The 24,035-nt window shown below is 36.4% G+C and overlaps 1 protein-coding gene across 2 annotated transcripts in view; it reads left to right on the forward strand.

Annotated features, from left to right (window-relative positions):
• The window catches only part of LOC134212560 (uncharacterized), a 68,051-nt gene that overhangs the window by 33,355 nt on the left and 10,661 nt on the right, over positions 1–24,035 (forward strand). The window lies entirely within an intron of this gene.

Genomic DNA, 24,035 nt, shown 5'->3' on the forward strand with positions numbered 1-24,035 from the left:
GAATTTTTTGGATGTTATTATGCTTGACACTTAAGATATTTATTACAAGCAAAGGTAGATACAGAAGGCCTTAGATTTATTTAAAATGTTGATTGAAACATTAAGTCAAAGATCGTCTCGATTCTAGTGTGGAGCATTATTTTATTATTTTATCTTTTTTACTCGTAGGGGATAGCGGGGTAAGATCGCCATATTTTATCCATCTCCTGGGTTAAGAGTCGCCTAACCCTTAAATGTACTTAAAAAATCATCAAAATAGTTTCTGCCTCCTGAATTAGAGATGATTTAAACAACAGACATGGATTTAATCGTAAAAATTAGATTTAGGCAAATTCAAATATTGTCGTAGAGCCAGAGGTCAACAAATCAACATGGAATAAGACATTTTCAAGCGAAACATCGTTTGAACATAATCCCTAGAAGTGCAAGGAATCATTTCCAAACTGATTCTGAGATGGTTAGCTCCTATCGTATAGTTCATATTAGGGATCCTTTAATAAGTGATATACGAAAGCGGTCATTTTGAGCCAATTGGCCAATCGAGTATTGAGAACTGTCAAAATGTGAGCCAAATGAACATTTTTGTTGTTGCAGATTGAGATGTACTGCGATTTTTTTTTTAATCTTTATTAACGTGATTTTTTTAAATTATAAAGTTCATCACGAATATACTGCGATTCTTATGAAATAGATTTTTAGAAAAGTTTCATCGAATAAACAGTTTGTTTTACATTCGCGAGTAAAACTTATCTGGTTGATATGCCTGATATGCCAGCCTGATATGTGTAAGGACATAAACGGGAACCTTCTTACGAACGAGCGTGAGGTGATCCAAAGGTGGCGGCAGCACTACAAAGAACACCTGAATGGCGATGTGGCAGACGAAGATGGCGGTATGGTGATGGACCTGGGAGAACGCGCGCAGGACATAATTCTACCGGCTCCGGATCTCCAGGAAATCCAGGAGGAGATTGGCCGGCTGAAAAACAACAAAGCCCCTGGGGTTGACCAATTACCAGGAGAGCTATTTTAACACGGTGGTGAGGCACTGGCTTGAGCGCTGCACTGGGTCATTACCAAGATTTGGGAGGAGGAAGTTTTGCCGCAGGAGTGGACGGAAGGTGTCTTGTGTCCCATCTACAAAAAGGGCAATAAGCTGGATTGTAGCAACTACCGCGCAATCACATTGCTGAACGCCGCCTACAAGGTACTCTCCCAAATTTTATGCCGTCGACTAGCACCAATTGCAAGGGAGTTCGTGGGGGAGTACCAGGCGGGTTTTATGGGCGAACGCTCCACCACAGACCAGGTGTTCGTCATTCGCCAAGTACTGCAGAAATGTCGCGAATACAACGTGCCCACATATCATCTATTCATCGACTTCAAAGCCGCATATGACACAATCGATCGGGACCAGCTATGGCAGCTAATGCACGAACACGGATTTCCGGATAAACTGACACGGTTGATCAAAGCGACGATGGATCGGGTGATGTGCGTAGTTCGAGTTTCAGGGGCATTCTGGAGTCCCTTCGAAACCCGCAGAGGGTTACGGCAAGGTGATGGTCTTTTATGTTTGCTATTCAACATCGCTTTGGAAGGGGTAATACGAAGAGCAGGGATTAACACGAGTGGTATAATTTTCAATAAGTCTGTCCAGCTATTTGGCTTTGCTGACGACATAGATATTATGGCACGTAACTTTGAGAAGATGGAGGAAGCCTACATCAGACTGAAGAGGGAAGCCAAGCGGATCGGACTAGTCATCATCACGTCGAAGACGAAGTACATGATAGGAAGAGGTTCAAGAGAAGACAATGTGAGCCACCCACCGCGAGTTTGCATCGGTGGTGACGAAATCGAGGTGGTAGAAGAATTTGTGTCCTTGGGCTCACTGGTGACTGCCGAAAATGATACCAGCAGAGAAATTCGGAGACGCATAGCGGCTGGAAATTGTACATACTTTGGACTCCGCAAGACGCTCCGATCGAATAGAGTTCGCCGCCGTACCAAACTGATTATCTACAAAACGCTCATAAGACCGGTAGTCCTCTACAGACACGAGACCTGGACGATGCTCGTGGAGGACCAACGCGCACTTGGAGTTTTCCAAAGAAAAGTGCTGCGTACCTTCTATGGTGGGGTGCACGTAGCCAGAATGTCGGACAGTAACCCGGTGAAAATGGTTCTCGACAACGATCCGACGGGAACAAGAAGGCGAGGTGCGCAGTGGGCAAGGTGGATCGATCAGGTGGAAGATGATTTGCGGACGCTCCGTAGACTGCATGGTTGGCGACGTGTAGCAATGGACCGAGCCGAATGGAGAAGACTCTTATATACCGCACAGGCCACTTCGGCCTTAGTCTGAATAAATGAAATGAAATGAACTTATCTGGTTTATGCAACGTAGCGGAACGGTTCGGCACTTCATCTCATCGCTCCCATTTCCATCCAATCAAAAACAAATAAATGAAATGGAATTGGAATGGAGTTTCTTATTTTTGTGATTTTTTCTGCAGTGAGCACGCATGTTAACAAAAAGTAGCGACGAGATTGGTGCCGTATTTCTTTGTTTGTCGATTAAAGAAATTGGGTATGAATAGTCTGTATTTTGTACCGGGCTCATATTTTGGAGCACCTAGCTGAATTTTGTATTTTATATCACACAAAACTAAATGAAACATGCAACATTTAAATTTTATTGCGAAAAGAAACTATTTATAAGGTATCTCCCACATTAGTTTCTTATAAAATATAGCAATTATAAAGAATATTTTCACGCATTTACCCATTCCGGCTGGATTAGCCGGAAACCAAGACGACATTGTAAAATTGAAGTCAACTTTCAAATGCTGTAAGTTTATTTGTACATAGATTTAAAACATGTGAATCATCAGAAAAAATATTTTAAGCTGTTTTTAGTGGAATGAATACATCGTCTAAGACGAGTTAATGTGATGTGGATGTGAATCATGTTGTTGAATTATTTATACCTAAGTGAAGCAGTTTCATTTCTCGAGCAAAACATTGTAAGTTTAAAAACAGTATTATGAGGCATGCCAAAATAGGTTCATTTTTCATTGAACCGAACATATTTTCGACATATCTTCTTTTTAAGTTCTAGGTCTCTTAAACGTTTGCCTTTTTGTTACCAGAGGTGAGCCTCTTAACCACCCTACTGTCATCGCCTATCTCTCCAATGGGAAAAAATGGTGGCTAGCATCTCTGGGATTAGCGCGCGGTGGGCCCCACTGACAATTCAAAATTAGTAAACAAAAACATCATTTCAGGACTAATTTTCTGTGATGGAGTAATTGTTGTTAAGCGATTTGAATGAATTTATTACTATTTTCGTTATGTACCACGTATTCCGAGCCGTGAAAATTGTGTTCGATTTTCAATTAAAATGTAATAAGACCGTCATTCAACACAACACGGTTAGTACGGTGCAAAACAAATTTGAATATTTGATAACAATATTTTTCCAGAAAATAACGCCAACAGCAAAATAATAACGTGAATTTTATGCTGGAGCCAGAAGCATAGCTGTGTGTCATCCGGCTGCTCTTAACCCTCTCTTTTCCACGTCTTTTTTCGAAAAAATCAATAGGAAGGAATCACCTATGGAAAAAATGCTAGAACAAAAGTTATTTGTTAAAGCTAAAATTAGTGGAAAACGAATAAAAATGTTTTAGATTATAAATCAATAGTTACTTGATTGTTTTCAATAGTTTCACTTTTTTTACTCAAAATTGATTATATTTGCAGTCTAATGAAACCAGAAAGTTGTGTCAAATACTGCTTTTTGTTGTTGAAATAATTCGATGAATGTTGGAAGGAGCAAATTTTGATGGAGCTCTACAACAGCTACCATGAAAAGGGAAGGGTTAAATAAAGACAATAATAATAACTTTTGTTTTCACCAACCCTAGAAAAATGTCTATTAAACCAACATGTAACTGTTTTCATTATTTCCATACGTAAATAGTTAAGAAAGCTCCACGACAAGAACCAATCTTGCTAGAGTTCCGCGTTCTACGATTATGTTTCGTTTGGAAAAATGATGTGCAAGGAGCAAGGAAGAACCGGGCATCCCACTACTATTAATGACGCAAATGGAACAGATCTGGCAAACTACTACATAAAAGTATGGCAGGGTGACCACTGCCTGTAACCGCATAGTTGTCCCATCTTTGCTGGGTTTCCTATTCATATGGGACAGCTATGCGATTACAGTTAGACCAGTTGCCAGGGGCATTCATCACGGCTGTGGGCTGTACGTTTGTTTTGCTTTAATGATGCTGTACCGAGTGGTACTGAAATTGATATTAGTTTCAATACCTTTAGCTAGTAGATATTGTTTCTAAGCTTTTGATTGCTTATAAAAATGTAGGTATTGTTTAACAAGGACTTCAAGAATGACAGGTGGTCCAAAATTAAATCTAACATATCTTCAGAGTTTATGATAGTTTGGTGGGATTTACAACATTTTTACCTACAAATCCTACCTAGCATTCACCACTTTTTCAGTTGCATAGGGAATTGATCAAGCATTATTACAAAATCAATTTTTTTTTGCAAAATTGTTCAGCCATCTTCTAAAGTGATCCAAAATACCTCCCTTAGGGGTAAGCCAGAGTAAACGCGACGAGCGATGCGATGCGACGCGACTCACGTAAAAGAATAACAATCATTATCAACAGGCTGTCAAATTGCACTGTCGCGTCGCGTCGCATCGCACGTCGCGTTTACTCTGGCTTGCCCCTTACTCTATATGTTTAGTGAGATGGAAAACGGAACAGTTTCCCTATTTCGTTAATTTATATTGCACTTTTATTTTAGTAACAACGCGCATTTAAACACTGTTAGTCGATAGACAAACATATTCTAAATTGTCATCAAATGCAGTCATATACAAATGTCAACATTTTGCGCTGAGGAAAGTGCTGGCAACGTTTGCTACCACAAATAACAGCATTGCTAAATCGTGTGGAAAAGTGTTTGCATATGGTAAATGTTCCAATAGTTGTGGGTGTTCCTATAGTTGCGGTTGTTGTTTTCACACAATCTACATAATAATTGCAACAACCCATATGCTCTATCAGTTTGTTGACCTGTCATTACACATCAAACAAGTCAAAAATTACATCAAAATCGGGAAAGTATCACTAAAATACCACATATTTTTGGCTGCTTTGCACCAATAGCTACGGTAGTGTTGTTGAAAATTGTTGAAAGCAATGGGATTCGTAACTATAGGATCACGAAATATATCATGAGGCTAACACGATGATACATTTTGGCCCAGGGAAGTCGAGACAATTTCCAAAAATTTGCCTAAACCGGCACTCAGCCACCCTCAGCATGGTCTTGCTTTATAGCCGCACATCTTACCGCTAGGCTAAGGAGGACCCTGTACTGCAACGAAAACGAACAGATTAGTGGAGCACGGTTACCGATAATGCCTTTTAACTTGTTTTATGCAGCTGTGCGAAAACATATTGGTTGTGAAAACTCATATGTGAATATTTACATTATGTGGAAGATATTGATTTGAAAAATGTATTGGAGGTAACCACTTGCCCTTCAATGGGGCTCGAAAGCAAGAAGCAGGAACCAGCAATTGGTTGGAGCATTGGTTGCAGTATCCGAAATGTAAATGCTCACAAGCGTTTCCTAAAACTCATGATGCCTTCAGGCGTCTTCTGAAACTTCTGATCTGTTTCGAAGAAATGGACATATTCGCTGCCAATATCTTTAAGGCTCAAGGCTCCATAACTCTGTTTTGAAAATTAATGACGTTATTGCTTGTTAGTATTGATGAGGCAACTAGTACGAAAAAGTGACGAAAATTTGAGGTGGGTGGAAATGGGGTGGTAAAAGCTTGTCAGCTGCTACATAATGTTGCCAGATGCAACAAAATGTTTACTTTTGAGCATTTATGAAATATTTACTACATGGAAACTAATTTTAAAATTCTTCATACACCACTCGGCTTTCAACATACAGTGTTGGTGAAAGCTCGCTTAACTTTTCAAAAGGACCTAAGTAACATTTTTTTCATGAATTAATTTGAATAGCGCAATCGAAAGCTTTCATGTTGTTCTGTTGATTGCGCTATTCAAATTAATTCATGAAAAAAATGTTACTTAGGTCCTTTTGAAAAGTTAAGCGAGAAAGTACAGTAAAACACTTTGATTCTCCGAATATTTACATTTTATCCGGTAAAATTTCGTGCACCGAGCCCACTGAGACAGTTTCCCAAATTAATGTAAGACGAAATTATGTCTTTTTTATTCTTCATCCGCAGACTGTTTGCTGCTGCGTGAGTCTTGTGCCATCCATCCACACTTTTTTGTGCGCAGTGCAAAATAACAGAATCGAGTTGAATTAGGCTGTGGCACAAAGCTTTGAAAGAGTGCTAGCCACAGATACTGATTAATTAGTTCTAATCTGTAAAATGTGTAAGGAATAGTGAAATGTATATTTGCCACCAAAACCGATTATATGTTGAGAAATTATTATACGAAAACATTGATTGTGGGGGGAGAAAATAGTAAAAGTATGTGCTGTCGTCTGCTTGGTCGTTGCGGCTGCCGTGGTTTTGTTTTTTTGACTGCATGGTAGGATGAATGGTACGGTTAAATTAAATGTCAACCATTCTCCACCCTGCCAACAGAAGCTTGCATAATCTTTTCTTTTTTCTGGTTGATTTGATTAATTCGACAAACCGCAATAATTATTTGATTAAACAAATCTGGCAACGATGAAATGATGATTCTTTTCTTGTATATGCATAAAGTTGTTTGCGTGTCGACTAGCATATTCGATGTATTGTTTCGATATTTCTAAGTTGCTTTGCCGAGATTTTGAGCGCACTATTTCACCTAATGCGGTAGTGAATTTGGGTGTTCCGAATTTTGCAACATTCACAATACAGCCGTCAAATTTGTTTCTCACTTCAAATTTTTCGAAGCAGTTTTCGTTGGTTTTTCGACATGAAGTGAAGAAATTGGTGTTCAACCTCAAAGACAAAAGTGAAAGTTAGGTAGTGAATTATGTTTAGTGGTGATAAAATAAAGAAAACGGCGAGAAAAGAACAAGTGAAAAACTGAGTGCATGTTCAAAATAAGTGTATGCGTGTGTTTCAATCGTTCGGAGTTGGTGTGTGTACAATTAGTATACGAAAATTTGTCTAGGAAAAAAGCAGTTTTAAGCGCTTTTCAGTCAAATAATTAATAATTAATTAGCTAGGTGAGTGAAAAATTCATATGAAAATACCATGAATATACGTTGACAGAGGTAAGTTGGTGAATAGCAGTGAAATATTGAATTTTGTCTAAAATTGCATTAGTATTAGTGCGATCGAGAACAAAATCATCTTCATCATCAAATTGATTACGGTTTATAGAGCCTTAACCCTCTCTTTCCCACGACTTTTTTCAAAGATTTCAATAGGAAGGAATCATCTGTGGAAAAAATGCTAGAACAAAAGTTATTTGGCATAGCTAAAATTAGTAGAAAACGAAAAAAAAGTTTTTGATTGTAAATCAATAGTTACTTGATTGTTTTCAATAGTTTCACTATTTTTACTCAAAATTGATTATATTTGCAGTCTAATGAAACCATAAAGTTGTGCCAAATACTGCTTTTTGTAGTTTTAATAATTCGATGAATGTAGGAAGGTGCAAAATTTTATGGAGCTCTACAGCTACCATGGGAAGGAAAGGGTTAAAAACACTGTTTTTGTTGCCTTCCCAAAATTGTAAAAGTAAGTTTAACAAACAATTTGTTTGATCTTTATTATTATTATTTATAAGATGAGTACCGTGACATGCCCTATTACCGTGGGGTTAATGACGGGTCCACAATAAATTCGCTATATAAAATTCAATTGGTAACAATCACCCTTGAAAACTATGTCGCTGTAATCAATATTAAAAACAATTAAATTCGAAAAATATGTTTTGTACTTCAACTCATAAAAAATGAATAAAATAGTGTTCGACATTTGACTTATGAATATGGCTAATACCGCGTACATTTCGAAGAAGATGAGGCATTCCACGGGGGCATGTCAGTCGATCCTGAGCGACCATTTCGAAAATATTTGAAACTCTGCACAGTTTTTCAATTTCATCTAAATCGTCATTTTTCGATATCAAATCTTCATATTGAGTCACGACTAACTTGTCAAAAGGGTGTATGTGAAAATGGTTCAAAAATATTTAAAAAGCTGCACAGCAAAAACGGAATGTTCGATTGTTATGATTTTTTCAGCAAAGTTAGACAACTAAATGGTGATTCTTAAGAAAATGTGCACAGTAAAAAACAATTTTTTTGCCTTTAAAAATATCATTTTTGTCACAAAAACTCAAATATCTCAAAACCCTATCTTTTTTCGAACGTAATTTTTTTAGGGAAAACGGTCCATTATATTAGCTATCTACCATAAAAATTTGGTGATGGTAAACTAATAAACAAAAAGTTATGACATTTCAAACATTTCACAATTTTCACATTTAGTAAAAAAATTTTTTCTTTGTAAGTTATTTCGAGAATTGCAGTTTGATGCAGATTTTATTGTTAAGGGACGTGATTTAAACAAGTTGTTTTCATGATATTTTGATTTAATTATTCATAGCATCTATAAGAAACTTAGACACGATCCAGTGTTGTGATCAAAAGTATTGATAGTGTCATAATTTTCATTGCACGTGACTGTCGAAAAATTCTTTTAATAGTGTTGAAACCTGTTGATAATAACGTTGATAGAAACATATCAGAAATGTTATTTTTAAGACAAAAGCTGCAAAATCAAAGATTTATATACACGTGTACGTCTATAGTTTACCTGCAAAAAATATACCTCTTAGAGAATAGACTTTATGATCGGGAGGAAACGGGTATCTTCAACAACAACAAATGCATGATAGGTACATACCATGACAATGCTCACGAAAAAGCAAAAAATTACTACTACTAAGGTTGTTAAAAGATCTTATAGTAATTTTTTCTTCAGTCAAGCAAATGACACCAAACTAGTCAGTAAAAACTTAAAAGTGATTTTGTTTATTGAAATATTACGAACAACATGAGTAGCCGCTTTCTCAACTGTTGTAGGCCGTTTGATGGAAAAAGTGTTCAAAAGAGTTACGAAATCTCACCGAAAGCACCATAGATAAACTGAAAGCGACTGGTTATGCTCCAATGTCCACATTGAATACAAATTTACGCATTTGCACGTCCTGCCGTCTAAACGTTGACAAAAGAGCAATCTGTATATCATCGGTTGAGCAGAGCGCAGGAAGTTCGAAAACGACAGCAACTGAGGAATTGCCAGATGTATCGACAACAACTGAGGAATTACCAGAAGTATTAAGTGCTGAGAGCCTTGCCACCGTACCATCAGCGAAATCTGTTTCAACAAATCAATCGAAAGATGAGTGTATCCAAAAGGTCAACATCGAACGCTTTAACGAGGGCATAGCTGGGATAAAAGTGACTCCGATTAAATGGAGTAAGATGGACTACGTTTATTACCCGGAGAAAAAATACCGTGAAATAAACGAAGCTGTACGAAGAAACCTCTTCAAATTAGGACCTGATGATGTGGAAAATACAGACTACGATGAGGTAATTATAAATATGAAGGAAAGGTTCTCGAATGCAGCCACGACAAGGAAAGAAAAATTATTGATTTTGTCGATGCTGCCAAGTTCGTGGTCTATTCAGGATGCCATTGATGAGTTTAAAACCAATAGAAATACAGTAAAAAAGGCAAAACAATTGAAGAATAACTGTCTTTCAACCAAAAATACTAGGTCTAGTACTGCATTAACAGATGAGACAAAAGAAATAGTAGTTCAATATTTTGAAGATGATGAAGTAAGTCGAGCTATGCCTGGTCAAAAAATTATGTATCAGTAAAAAAGATGGAAAGCGTCAAGCAATCCAAAAACGATTAATGATGACGACTTTGAAAGAAGCGTACACACGCTTCAAGGAAATTCACGATAATATTAAAATAGGCATTTCCTCATTAGCAAGCCTTCGGCCAAGGCAATGTAAGCTTCTTTCCAATTCAGGAACACATAATGTGTGTGTGTGCACAACCCATGAGAATATTAATCTTATTTTACATAGTTTGAAAAGAATCAATTTAACAAAGGATATTAAAATGTTAACTGGTAGTCTTTTGTGTGAAAATACAACATCAAATTGCTATCTACGATCTTGTTCGGATTATCCAGATTCTTCATCATTGGAAAATACTTTATTCGCTGAGTTTGAAGAAAATATATTGATCAGTTATCATTTGAGCAATGGGTGACCACGGATAGGTGTGACATAGAAACTATAGTAAGACCTGTAGATGAGTTTGTGTCATATTTTGCTTGAAATTAGAAAGTTTAATCCCTCACGATTTCATTAAAACAGAACAATCCAGCTTTTTAAAAATACGAAAAATACATTACAAAATGGTGAATTTTTAGTCATTTGTGATTTTTCTGAAAATTACAGCTTTGTATTGCAAGATGAAGTGCAGTCCCATCACTGGAACGTACAACAATCTACAATTCATCCATTCGTTATTTATTTTAATGGAAGTACGCAAATTGAACACTTAAGTTTTATTATAATTTCCGAAGATTTAAGACACGATTCAGTATCCGTAAACTTGTTCATTGAATAAATGATTAACTTTTTACGCGTTGATAAGCATAAAGAAGTCAAAAAGATATATTTCATGTCTGATACCATCCTCGCAGTACAAAAATCGTAAGAATTTTTCGAGCCTATGTCAATTTAAATCAATGTACGGAATTGATGCAAAATGGCATTTTTTTTTTGCTACGTCACATGGAAAAGGTCCTTGTGATGGAGGAACAATAAAGCGCATGGCCACAAGTGCACATTTCGACAAAGCACGTGCGCATCTAATTAAAACTGCGAAAGACCTTTTTGATTGGGCAAATCGTAGAAAAGAAAAGATTTAACCAAATTATCATTTTGTTTTACTACTACTGAAGAGTACGAAATAAAGGCTTCAGAGCTCAGCGAGCAATTTAATAACGCGAAAACGATCCAAGGAACCCAAAAATTTCACTGTTTCATTCCATTGTCGGAAAATAAAATTAAAGCAAAACTATACTCAAACTGTGCTGATAATAATTCAAAAGTGTTCGATATTTTAAAAAATTTGAATAAAATAAATAAAAATAAGTATTAATAAACTGTTTTCATGATATCATAACCCATACCAAAATTCAAACCCAAAACTCTTAGAGTTTCTATAACAACATTGTGTAACTGCCACATTTAATTTAATACTTAGGATAATATTAATTCATTTTTATTTATTTATACATATAATATTTATACATATAATATACATAATATCGATGAATACATAAATATGGAATATCATACAAACAACTTGTTTAACTCACGCAAGGCACTTAACAATAAAATCAGCATCTAACTGCGATTCTTAAAAAAAAAAACGGAAATACACGGAAATTTTTTTTTGTTTACTATATGTGAAAATTGTGAAATGTTTGAAATGTCATAACTTTTTTGTTTATTAGTTTACCATCACCAAATTTTTATGGTAGATAGCTAATATAATGGACCGTTTTCCCTAAAAAAATTACGTTCGAAAAAAGATAGGGTTTTGAGATATTTGAGTTTTTGTGACAAAAATGATATTTTTAAAGGCAAAAAAAAAATTGTTTTTTACTGTGCACATTTTCTTAAGAATCACCATTTAGTTGTCTAACTTTGCTGAAAAAATCATAACAATCGAACATTCCGTTTTTGCTGTGCAGCTTTTTAAATATTTTTGAACCATTTTCACATACACCCTTTTGAAAAGTTAGTCGTGACTCAATATGAAGATTTGATATCGAAAAATGACGATTTAGATGAAATTGAAAAACTGTGCAAAGTTTCAACTCAATAGAAAATCATGAATTAAAAATTTTCTTAAATTTTGATGCTGTTGCTTGGAATCGCTCAGATTCCAAATACCGCGCAGAAAATTGCCTAATACCATGCCCTATTAAACAAGCTCAAATGATGAACTTAAGACCACATTTACAATAAAATATGTAAGTAATCGAATCATATACAAATTTCAATTAAATTATTAGGTCACACTAAAAAACGGCATAAAAAAATACTATTTTACACAGATGTCTACTGGAAAAATAATCATTTCCTTAGGAAGTTAGCAACTTCTCAATATTGACGGTTTAAAAGCGTTTATTAATTTTCAAAATAATTTACTTCACATTAATTTAGATTTTAGATAGGTGATATCCAATCGAGTGTCTAAGTAGATTTGAAGACAATGGGAGGATTTGTATTCAGATGAAAAATACTCTACCTACATTTATAATGGAAACTGTACAGGAAAAATATTTACGTCTATAGTCTGTGGTAAATATCGCATAAATGATATCGTATTCGCATGTGCTGAATGACACAATAAAGACGATTTGTATGTTCATTAGATGTATATCATCTTCAAGTCTTCCAACAGAAGTTTCTCTTTGAGGAAGTACTGGAATAATACATATCGCAATGTGTAATTTGGATAAAATCCACGGTATTAGGCAATGCGCGGAATTAGGGCAGGTCACGGTATGGAAAAAATGAGAATTTATGTTGTTCTACTCAATTGAACTCAAAGTGCAATTAAAGACATTCGTTACAAGACAAATGAGATCGACAATGTGCTTAGAACAATTTAATTTGTACAGCGTAAATTTGGTTCTGTGATATTTATTCAGGTAGTTTAAAAAAAGATATTGTTGGTTTTTTTCTGGATTTTCCAATAACCTTGAACTAAAATGGTTTAATCATCGCATCGCAGCGCAGAGAAATTTTTGATATTGATTCCGAAAGCAAAATAAGTACACAGTTAGATCATACAATTTAGAAATCTACAGCAAAATGAGATCAAAATATTTTTTGTCTCTAATCAAGCATCTACTTCGGTGAAATGCCAAACTTTTTAGAATCCAATTTAGTTTCACCTCGCGTTTTCAAGGGCCCACAATCAATATTGAAGCAACGAGCAGTTGTCATATTTTTATTATGCGCAGCAAAGGCAAAATCATAAGATGGCAGTTATTGGTTGCTTCTTTATCAAGATTGGTGGCTTTGAAAACGCGAGGTATAATTTATTTGGATTCTGGACAGTTTCACATTAAAACTCAACAATAAAAGCGTTCGAAGTGGAGGAAAAACGCTGATACAATATCAATTTTTACTGTGCTGAAACTAATGAGCTGGGTCCAGGGATTGAACTTATCATTTCATTATCATTTAGTATTCAGCCAATAACTCATTCCAGAGGCGGAGTTCTGAAAAGTGTTGTATGGTGAACTTCTAGCGCTGATTCCCCTCTACAACTTTTTCTAAGGGTACATTGCTCTATGTCTAATATTAACAGCGTAAAACGCTAGGATCACTCAATATACTAAATGATAATGATAATAATTTAGTATATCAAATGATACTAGCGTTTTCCGCGGTGAATATTAGACATAGAGCAATGTAAGACAAAGTTGTAGAGGGGAATCAGCGCTAGAAGTCCGCCATACAAGACTTTTCGAAATTCCGCTTCTGGAATGAGTTATTGGCTGAATACTAAATGATAATGAAATGATAAGTTCAATCCCTGGCTGGGTCTCGAAGAAAGTTCGTGATCGTTTGAACCGGTGAAATGTATTATTGCCTTTCTCGTACAACAAAGTCGCACCGGAAGGCTATAGGATTACTCTAAAAATGAACTTTTGATAGAAGGCCCGGAGTGTTATATACCGATCGACCGTTTGATCAGACATTGCATTTCGGAATCATTGAAAAATCATTGCTTTTTCCCAAGGGTGTCCCCCCTGGTATCCGCCCTTGAAAAAAATTCAATGCATTTTACGATGCACGAATAAGGCATCATCGCCTAGGTGAATTAATCTGGATGTTTTAACACTTTATTATTGAAATATTAAAAACAATGTTTGAAGTGGAAGTTTATATAGAGTTTTTAGTCGAAAGATGCCTGCGATGTATGGTTTCGCGCGCGCTCAAACATATGCAGAGGAACGCGCGCCACAGCACATATTAAGCCACCTTTGATAACATGCGCACTTTTTTCATGACAATCAATGAATTCCAAAGTGCACAACCTAACCCCTAATAGATCAGCCGGAAACTATAGAAAAGTTTATTTAATTATCGTATAATGTTCTGTGGTATTGATCTTTAACATATCAACTGCCTTTGTTGCAATTCTGAGCTGAATCGGGCGCACCGAACCAATTTCCTGAACGAAAGAATGACGGATTTTGCATTTCGGCTGAAACCACCATACAAACTTCAAATCAATTGCGCCAGCTTATGCAACAAGCGATTGAGCTTAAATTTTCAGAGATTGATTTTCTTACGCAAAGGCAGAATCCTGGGAGGTGCCCCGTACAATTCGACAACTTTTTCCCCCCCATACAATGCTGGGCCACTCTAGTGTCCAACCATTTGGGAAACCGGGAAAAGCGGGAGAAAACCAGGAATTAGATCCGACCGGGAAAAAACCGGGACATCATGAAACCATTCGGGAAATTGAACTATCGATAATAATAGGGGGATAAAAAAATACTAGAAAACGAAAAAATTGTCCAAAATGCAATCATTCCATGGAAAATGATAGCAAATAATGTTTATAAATAGCAAAGAATATGAATATTTGTAAAATATTTATTCAGTAGTGAATTTAGCACAAACTTTATATAATTAAAAAAATACTGGAACTTATTTTTGTAGAAATTTCTCTTCTTTCTTTTTGGAAAAGGGCCGGTTTTGTTTATGAAATCTAAGTAAACTGTTGAATCCATAACACCACAATTTTCCATAATCCATAACACCAAAGACACTGCTGGAATTATAAGTCAAGTATGAAAATCAAACTGGTTGAATCAATAGGGCCAAGGGTCAGATGTACTTCTCAGATCACAGATGTGTTGTTTGAACATGGTTGTTTCATTACGTTCTTGCATAGGCTCGGAATTGCAGACTTCCCGGACTATACGGAATACTTAGGTGACGTCTGAAGTAGAATCGGCGAAGCACGCCGTATCAGCATGCCCACGATCCCAAGATTATGGGAATGCCATACTACTTGTTAGTGGCATAGATACGACCTCGGACAAACCCGTAGAGATGCAATGGACGCAAAACACACCCATACAAGAAACATGCGGGGGTTTCTGTATAGTCGTAAGGAAGTCATTTCGGCTCATGGACTCACGATCTGAGATGTTTTCTCAGGCGTTCTGGTTGCAGATTTTCGTTTACTTCCATTATAAATGTAGGTTTACCTCCAAGCAAAGGTACAATACACTGTAAATAACTTTGCTTTTTGAGAGTCACAGTTCCAATTGATTTTGAAAAATAAAACATTCTTCCAAACAGTTTCAAAATAAATCTCTATTGCTTTATAAAAATAGCTAATCAAAGTTACACAATACATAGGTTATATGGCACATTGGTTTCCTTCTCAGCTCCATGTACATGTGGTATTTATAAACTGGGATCCAACCGTCATACACTCACTCTTCTCTTGTGTTCTGAGTACTTTGTATGTATTATATATTAAGTTATAAGGCCAACGTAAAAGTTCTCCATCCTTGAATTGGGACCTGATTCCTATCGGCTACATTTATTTCTCTGTTAGAGTTTCGTCGCCAGGAGATCCTAAGTAAATAACTCTGCGACGATGTCCTGCCGTCTCGTTTCTTACGTGGTGTATGGAAAGCCTAGGTCGCACTGTGGAGTTACTGTTGATATCGGATTTCGATGGCATCGTCGATGGGACTCAACATTCAGAATCCAGTTGTGAGGCCACCAGGTCTGAGCTGTAAAACGTTGACATCGGTTGATGAATACTTGCAAATCTATGTGATCTCTGCTAATACGCACCATACGTGTAACATCACAGATTTCACGTTAGAGTTGAGTATTCGGGGTTTGGGTGCATTGCCTAGACAGTCGCTCAACGTTTTGCTTTGGTTTTCGACCTACTCCACTGTTTGTCCGGCTACCATGGAGTTGGAGTTGTTCACATCCAATGATTCGGTGTTGTTGAAGTTGATAAGGGGAGCGTTCAATCAGGTCATTTAGTTTACTCCACTGTTGCGTTAGTACTGCAGTATCGTCATCTGGATCGAGATAGATGGATTGCTCTATGGTAGTGGGCTGCTAGAGCGGGCCATGATTTTTTAGATTACTATGGGCAACAGAAACAGAGACATAATACCAGCCTTGTCTCACTTATGCGATTATATTGTGCTGAACTCTGGATTTTGTTTAGGTCTCCCTTGCTTCTAAAGACGCCCCTCAATCAGTACCAAATTGAGGGACTCTTGAAATTCATTGACCTGCTCCAAGATGATGCAGAACATGACAGTATGGTTTTCACATGATCATCCGGGCGGAATCTTGCCTGTTGCCGTCGGAGAATTGTCAACCTTTCCCTTTATCTGAATTAGGATAAGTCGTCAAAAATCGAAGAAGTTGTTCTAGGCCAACGTTTCAGCTGATCAGTTGTATCAGTAAGTGATTGACATGTCGCGTCTTTCTCTGGCATCCACGGATTTGTCCTTGCTCCAATCAAACATCGTGAAATATCGTAGACGAGGCGATTATCGCCGGTTGTTGCGGCTTTCCTACCATTGCACAGTGGGCCACGTCGTGGAATTAGGAGGAAAAAAAATATTTTTACCATAATGATAATTTTTAGGATCAAAGTGTCTTCAGCAAAGACAAAGCTTATTATTTAAGCTTTATGTTGAAGTTTGTTGCAATAGGGTGGCCCCACTACATTTTGAGATAAAATTTTTAACTTTTATATTTCTAATTTTAGCATTGTACGATGTTCTAGAAAGTTGTTCCTTATTTAGTTTTGAGGCATTTTGCTGAAGAAACCATTTTTGTACGTCGTTTGTGTCATTTGTTATGATAATTTTAAATAATTGTGTTAGGGTGTCCCTAAAAAATCAATATTTTGATTGTAACTTTCAAGTTTTAATTTTTATCGAATTGACGTCTTCTACAAAGTTTTAGAGCATAAAAAAATGCACGTTTTGGTTATATAATCAAGTAAATTCATTGGTGGGTTGCAGAGATATCACTGTTTTTCTTGAAAAAATCCGTTGTTTTCAAATGCCTGTCTTTTTGAATGGGATAAAAATATGGATCCATTTCTCCCTAGTTTAATCAGAGGAAGGGCTAAGGATTGCTTTGCATATTTTGGTATTAGAATTTGAGGGAATTTGAGGTTTTTCCATCATTTAAAAAAATGGTTTTGTGTACGAGGAAATCAAAATCATCAGTTCTAGAAGTGTTATAAAACCGAAAATTCCGCCCAATTCATCAAAAACAAAATGTTTATAGTAATCATAACTTCCTTATATATTTCCAGCGCATCTTCACTCAATATACCGATTGGTTGGATAACATGTTCAATAATATCAACGCTCATCAACGTGACAACTTCACTGAACAGACCGTAATCGTAGGTTGTTTACATCACTCGTTCAATCGATTTTACTTTTAAATCGCTAGGGTGGTATGGAAAATTAGGTTTTTCGAGCGTATTTTTATTTATTTTTTATCTAGATATATATTAGGGTGATTCAAAAATTCTATTTTTCTCCACACCGATCACTCAATTCTGTCCCATGTTCTGAGTGTCCTCCGCGAATTGATTTAGCACGAACCGTTTAAATTTGCTTGGGAATTAGTATGGGCAAAGTGAACTTTTCATCATACTGATTATGGCGCTTTCCAATTAAGCGCTGGTGAAAAAAGAACCCACGTAGCCAAAAGGAGCCCTAAAGAATTATCACTTGGATAATCGTTCGAATATTTAGTAATCGATTTTAATTTATGTTTTAGTTCTTTGGGGCTTATCGCGAAACTACTTCACAGGCAACATCGCTGCTCTTGGCGCGAAAGATAGCACTGACAAAATCAGGCTACTATGTTGTACTGCACGTATCAGTGATGCGCTCCGAGAAGTTCAATAATCATAACCAAAGATTCGCAAGCTGGATTAAAACCGATAACTAATTATTGGAACGATTAATCAACATGCGATTTTGGCCATGTGGGTTCTTTTTTCGCCAGCGCTGTATGGGGATGCGCCATAATCAGTAGGATGAAAAATCCACTTCCCCATACTAATTCCCATGCAAACTTGAAGGCTCGTGCTAAATCAGTTGTTATCCAATTTCGCTCAAATTCGCGGAGGACTCTCAGAACATGGGACAGAATTGAGTGATCGGTGTGGAGAAAAATAGAATTTTGAACCACACTAATAATAGATAAAAGTAAAATAAAAAAAACTACGCTCGAAAAACCTAATTTTCCATACCACCCTAACGATTTTAAAGTAAAATCGATTGAACAAGTGATGTAATCAACCTACGATTACGATCTGTTCAGTGAAGTTGTTACGTTGATAAGCGTTGATATTATTGAACATGTTATCCTACCAATCGGTATATTGAGTGAAGATGCGCTGGAAATATATAAGGAAGTTATGATTATTATAAACATTTTGTTTTTGACGAATTGGGAATTTTCGGTTTTATAACACTTTATAACACACAGATGATTTTGATTTGCTCGTACATAAAGCTTTTTTTTTTTAAATGATGGAAAAACCTCAAATTCCCTCGAATTCCCCAATACCAAAATATGCAAAGCAATCCTTAGCCCTTCCTCTGTCTAACCCAGGGAAAAATGGATCCCCCTTTTTCCCCCATTCAAAAATACAGGGATTTGAGAACAACGGATTTTTTCAAGAAAAACAGTGATATCTCTGCAATCCACCAATGAATTTACTTGGTTATGTAACCAAAACGTGCATTTTTTTATGCTCTGAAACTTTGTAGAAGACGTCAATTCGATAAAAATTAAAACTTAAAAGTTACAATCAAAATATTGATTTTTAAGGGTCACCCTAACATAATTATTTAAAATTATCATAACAAATGACACAAACGACGTACAAAAATGGTTTCTTCAGCAAAATGCCTCAAAATTAAATAAGGAACAACTTTCTAGAACATCGTACAATGCTAAAATTAGAAATATAGAAGTTAAAAAAATTATCTCAAAATGTAGTGGGGCCACCCTATTGCAACAAACTTCAACATAAAGCTTAAATAATAAGCTTTGACTTTGCTGAAGACACTTTGATCCTAAAATATTATTATTATGGTGAAAATAATTTTTTCCTCCTAATTTTACGACGTGGCCCAATGTGCATTGTTGACCGGGGAGTTCACCCGCCTCCGCTTCTCCCGTCTGCAGCCAACAACTTCTCTAGAGCCGCTTTTAGTTGTCAGGACCAGGCTTGTAAAATGTCATCTGCATGTCATTTGACTAATTTGTTCATAACTTTCTTTAGAAGCCAAATTTCTTCCATAATTTTGAATGTACTCATAACGCTTGAGTAGGGCTATATTTTTGTCCAAGGGTACATTGCTCTAAGTATAACATCTGAGGCTGGAGAGTGAAAACTCTCCAAAATGTCACGTGTCATTTGACATAATGTCATTTGAATGACATTTTGCCTCCCACGCCCCAGATTACATATTTACAGCAAAGTCTTGTTAGACAAAGTTGTAGGTCCATTTAACCGCTATAAGTTCGCCATAATACATGAATTGATAGCTCCCTTCTGAAAAAAGTTCTGGTAAAATTATGCAAACGAATGCAAATGACATTTTACAACACTGGTCAGGACTAGTATTTGGCTCCTCTGGAAATGGATCACCTGAAAATGGAGACGGTGCCTTCTTGAGTCCGTAATAAACGCAGCGATGACATTGCGTTTGACTATCATCTTTTAATTGGCAAGATCCGACCACGCATTTCCAGAATTCAGCGGCGGGAGAATTCACTCTGATGTCGATTCACCATAGACCGACCAGAAGATCCAGCTGTGAAGAGATCGTTAGTTGAAGAATATTGAACCCAAGTAGTGGATGTTCTGGAAGGTGGCAGCGTAGAATAGGAATGGTCGGCGAAACAGAACTTTTATCGAAACCGTCAAGATCAACTTGGATGAGCTGCGCACTCAGCGAATAGAATGAATCACAGATATAACCCGAGTGGAGATTGAAAAGCATAGAGAATCGTATAGAATCAAAGGCTGAGGAGCGGGAAGAAGCAGCGGACATCGAACAAAACAACTATTTTGTCCTTTGAGCTGTTTGTCGTCAATTTTTGAACGCCCAGTCCACTACTTATACACAAGTGAATCACACCATAAATTGAAAGATCTTCATCCTGGGCCTGAACCAGTTGCTAGAAATTAATGAGATAATTTCTCGAGGAACTCGAAGAGTTTCTAATGGAACTTATTGATGAATATATTCCAAAGTTTTAATTCATGATAAATAATTTCAAATGATTTTTTAAAATAAAGATTTTTTCATGAAAACCGATTAATCTAAGAGAATATAAAAGGATTCATGAGAAGACTGTGTATGAACTTGAACAGCTTTCAAACTTTTTGTGATTATTTTGTTCAAAAATCTAAAGGGTTATCAAGGGCCCAACGTAAACTACATAAAACAGTTTAGTGCATTGAGGAATGTAGTCATCATCATGCATGAATATTTTAAGATAATTCAACTTAATGTCACTGGTTTCAACAAGAGAGTACGGACCGGAACAATTGGCGAAGACCACTGCGCCGCAAAGGCACTAGCGATTGGAAACTCGGTTCGTGGAACTGCAAATCTCTCAACTTAATCGGAAGCACACACCACTGGCGGAGACAGAGGTGGGGCACCACACGATGCAATCACACCATTGTTCTCAACGGCTATTATTCTTGCACCAAGCGGTGCCCCACCAAATAACAATAGCTGGCTCCACGCAGTGGCACACACATTCTCGCTGATGTGCTCAAGGACCGTGGATTCTTCACCGTAGCGCTGCAGAAGGTTTGTTGGAAGGGATCAAAACTCGCACTACCGAACACAATCCGCGATGAGACACAGCACATACGTCTGGCAAATTCAAGCTACCGACACGGAATGTAGTTGGTCAGTTATTGTTGGTTGTCGATTAGGTTTCAAAGTTTTGCGAACTTAAATTTAAAATGGTTCTTGCACTAATATTCATGAGTATTGATGTTTATTCGCTGAATATGAAATATTTTTTATAAAGTTTTCCAAAACTAGGAGTTAGAAAATCTCAAAAGTAGGTCCCTTCCTGTTCAAAATCCTGGCTATGCCCATGAGTACCGCGAAGTACCAACGGAACGCATTACCTAGCATTTACCATGCCTATTTTTTCAATGTGCTTAAAAAATCACGAGAAATGCATAAACATTGCCAGATGAACTGTTTTTGTATCGTAAGGTATCCAACATATAAACTTTAACACAAAATACAATTCCTGTTCTTCGCAGCATAGTGAATGTGACAATTTTGTTTTTTATTACTTTACTCCATTCTATCAGCATCGAATTTGGCTGTAATGTTCAATATCGCTCCCCATATTGGGTTCCTTGAAATGCGATTACGTGCTTTACGCCGAAGGGGAATGTTTGAATTATTCATCCGTTGGTTCTGTCATAGCGGTGAGTTCTTGTAAACTACGTCCAGACTACAGGGTTATCACATGTTATTCGATTTATCGACGTCAAAAATGTCATCAACATAATCAAACAACATATTAAATGCTCGTTGTTCGAACATAGTATTAGGCTGTGTTGCATTTCCTCAGTGAACCTGTTATTTTTGTGGCTCCGTTTTGTCAATCAAAAATAGAACGGCATTTGATGAACAAGTTTGTGTCTATTAACATTTGACTACTTGCTTCCGCTTGATTTATTAATAGGGTAGAAGCACCCAGTTATCTCTGTAGTGTCATCAATAAATCAACATGCATTTCCGTAACTGAATTTTTGGTGTTTACAAGCGTACAAATGGGAAAATATTCTAATTGAATTCCAAATAAAATTTATTTAGGTATACAAGTAACAAAATAAAGCCACGAATTTATGTTCCTACTGGATTTTTTCCAACTATAATTGTTATTGGGGCACGCACATGCACGTTCATGAGTAAACAAGTCGATTGCATACATTCAGACATCTTCGAATCATGAATTATAAAAATGCATCTACTTGGGTATAATTTTAGTTAAGGCACATATCGATGCTTTCTTCAGAATATTTACTTTGTGCGAGGTTTTCTATAATCATGGAATGCAGACGTCCGGTGAGTGAAGGAAGTATCTAACATACGCCCATAAATCGAGTGTAAGACGCTAATTAGCATACTGTGCAGTGTTGTGCAAACAAATGGGGTTAGTGCATTTGTTAACTATTTCGCAGTCCGATTGTATCGAGGCTCGGCCGGAATTATATTTTATTTTAACAATGTTATATAATCATAGAGCTTGTTACTTACAATTAGGTTTTTCTCAATAATTTGAGCGTACCCTTTAACTTAGAAGTATAAGGTTTTGTTGTAGGAACCTGTTGTGGTTGAATACGATAAACTCTCGATTCTCTACGCTAAATATCTCAATCATCCATACTCATGCGTATAAACTTATTCCCATTAGAATACTGACAGTTTTGACCTAAGCAATCATGGAAGCTAGGAGTCAATCTTAATTGAAATTGGATTATTGGATTGCTGTTTTCGCATAATACTACCGTATATAATTTTTACGTTTTTGTTCCGCATATCGCTTAGAGAATAAAAATTGGCAGTGATGTTGGCTCACTAATTCCCTTGCTTTGGATCTCTAATAATTTGGTAGACACAGTAATGTCTCGCAAATAGCAAAACCAAAGGGTCTACCTGGGTTGTGCGTCAACAGCATTCTCTCGTACACACTCGTACCTACTTATTGCTGATGCATTCAAGAACCATTTCTCAAACAAACGTCATCTCATCCCCGGCTGCATGCGAAGGATAAACTTAGATAAATATAGTTACACATATGCTAATCAATAAATCAATAAACCCTAAAGGGGATACGTCACGTTCGATAAGGATCTGTTCACCGGCAAGATGTGTTATTTAATTTGTTGATGGTGGTTTGGGCACCGTACATGGTGAAAGCACCGATCGAAATAATGACTTCCATTTAGTCGCGCGCAGTACAATTATTATCGCGGTTTGTTGTAGCAGGGTGCTATCCAGCATAGGCGTGCGCACCGTTGCAAATAAACCCTCGCCCCGATATAGGGGACGATAATAAGTATAGGTGTAAAGAGAATTTGTAACTTTTGAATTTCAAACCATTTGCTTTCAAGTTGGAAGTCGACATTAGCAGCATTCAACAACAGCGAAGAAAATGAGGAGAAACTTTTTCATTTTTTGAAGAAGACTCAATTGCTAGACAAAATTTAGCACTATACAAAGAAGTCCATTTGTTTGCTTTCTGTATAACGCCTAACTTGAGGAGAATGACCTTATTATTAAAACCTCTATAATAAAATATATAAAATAATAATTTGCTTTCATTCATACGTAATCCCTTTTTTCAGAAAATAACATAGCTCTAAGACGAAAAAGCTTGAGAAATTTGATAAGTATCTCGGTTTTATAAATTTATTCAATGATTTTTATAATTTTCTCTATTATCCAAAGACCACCACGATATGAGAATAATAATAATTTGGTATTAATTTTACATATTTTCGATGGTTATTCCCATTGTTCAAAGGTCAGAATTAAATATCCAAATAATTACCATTTGTAAATATGTATGTGATATTTATTCAGAAATCTTCATATCTAAATTCTTTATTATTATGTCAAATGGTGCCTAATGGCAAACTACTCTCAACTTAACGGCTAGTTAAATGTAGTTGCTCAGCTCCTGTAATGATAACGAGAAATGATCAACAAAATGGGTCCAAATAACTCGCAACATTCTAATCTGGAAAATTCATGGTGCCTAAATAAGTTCATTCTCCCGTAAAATATAAA

This window comes from Armigeres subalbatus, chromosome 2 (assembly GCF_024139115.2).
Source record: "Armigeres subalbatus isolate Guangzhou_Male chromosome 2, GZ_Asu_2, whole genome shotgun sequence".
Classification (NCBI taxonomy): Eukaryota; Metazoa; Arthropoda; class Insecta; order Diptera; family Culicidae; genus Armigeres; species Armigeres subalbatus.